A 1,998-nucleotide genomic window follows, 5' to 3' on the forward strand; every position below is an offset into this window, starting at 1 on the left:
TGTGCCCCCGGACGGGAGAGGCCCCAGCAGTGAGAGGCCCGCATACCCCAAAAAAAAAAAAAAAAAAAAAAAAAAAAAAGAACCACGAGGTGCAGATGGGGGTGGGTAGCTTAGTTGGAGAGAGTGGGCTAGGAGCGGGAAGAGGGCTCTGGTGGGGCTTGAGTCAAGGAAATGGCAGCTGAGATCCAGCCTCCAGCAGAGGGAGAAGAGCCAAGAAGAGAGGCTGAAAGGCAGCCTTGAAGTTTAGTTTGGGGGAGGCAAGGAGGAGGCGGTTCACATTGGGAAGGTATCTAAGCAAACGAGGTTGTAAAAGGAGTCTGGGGGTTGGCAAATAGGAGGACAGAATTTCAGGGCACGGTGTGGTCAGAAGACCAGTTGGGTGAGACCACGTGTAAGTGGTTGCTGAAGATGTAGACTCAGGGAGGGAGCAACTCTTGCAAGAAGTCTGGAATGAGAAGACAGAATGAGGACAGAGGGGCGCTGTGCGGAGGAAAGACTCATGTCTCAGCATGCTTGAAGGCCTATAGTGGGTGCCTGATGCAGGGAGAGGAGGAAGAGCCCGGCAGGTGAAGGAGCAGCTCTGGGAAGGGGAGACCCAGTTCCTCCAAGACCAGAGAGAAGGAAGGAAGGGAGGGGAACAGGAGGGTCAAAGAGGAAGAGGAGGGAAGGGAGCCTGAGTAAAATACAAGTGGGTAGGGCTAGGGCTTAGGAACAGTGAGCAAGGGCTTCCCTGGTGGCGCAGTGGTTAAGAATCCACCTGCCAATGCGGGGGACATGGGTTCGAGCCCCGGTCCGGGAAAATCCCATATGCCGCGGGGCAACTAAGCCTGTGCGCCGCAACTACTGAGCGCATGTGCCACAACTACTGAAGCCCGTGTGCCTAGAGCACCGTGCTCCACAGCAAAAGAAGCCACGGCAATGAGAAGCCCGCGCGCCGCAACTAAGAGAAAGCCCGCGCACAGCAACAAAGACCCAACACAGCCAAAAATAAATCAATAAAAAGAAAGAAAGAAAGAACAGTGAGCAAAAGAACTGCCAAGCTCCCAATAACAATGGCTCAGCCAAGGGCAACAGTCACGAGCCTGTCATAGTGTGTGACGTTCTCCAGCAGTGCTAGCCACCTTGGAAGCAGGAAAGCAGAAAAAACCTGGTTGGGAAATTTAGTGTTGAGATCAGTGGGCAAGGGAGCAAGGAGCTGAAAATGTCGGTGACAGTGAGGTTGAGCCATCTGAGCAGGGACTGTCCCAGTTGGAGAATCATGCTGGTCACTCCCTGCCTGGTCCCCCAGGTCCACCCTCCACCCCTCTCCCTGCTCTCTCTGCTTGGGGGCACTAACCTCCATGGCCCACATCCAGGGACTCCCTTGCCCTCTGGTTGCCAGCCAGGCAGCGAGGAGGGTGGGAGGAGAGAGAGGTTGGGGAAGCAGGGGCCGTCCCCGCCCCCCGCCAGGCTCTGGCCTGGGCACAGCGCCTCCTGATGCTACAGTTGTTACCACGTGCCAACACTGCTTGGCCCAGGTGGTCAGAGCATCCCACCGTGGCCGTCCCACCTGGTCCTCACCACCCCCTGGGGCTCCCTAAACCCTGTGCAAACAGTGCTCTTCTAACCTCTTCCATGCAGTGCAGTGGGGCCCCAACTGACTTGGGAACAACAGATCTTGGCCCAGAGGGAGGGGGAAGGAGAGGGAAGGAGAGGGAAGGAAGAGGTGGATGTAGAGGAAGAGAGGAATACTAGGACTTCCCAGGTGGGGCTCAGGTTCCTCCCTGAAAGAATAAACAGAGCTCTCCGGGGCTGGGCAGGGGAATCAGTGGGCGAGAGAAGGGTCCTGGCAGGAGGAGGAAGGGCGGCAATTCACCTTTCTCCTGTGTGAGGTGGCCTGTACTGCCCCCTGGTTCAGCAGACTGCTTTCATTTCTCTCTCTCTCTCTCTCTCTCTCTCTCTCTCTCTCTCTCTCTCTCTCTCTCTCTCTCTCTCTCTCTCTCTCTCACACACACACAC

This window comes from Physeter macrocephalus, chromosome 12 (assembly GCF_002837175.3).
Source record: "Physeter macrocephalus isolate SW-GA chromosome 12, ASM283717v5, whole genome shotgun sequence".
Classification (NCBI taxonomy): Eukaryota; Metazoa; Chordata; class Mammalia; order Artiodactyla; family Physeteridae; genus Physeter; species Physeter macrocephalus.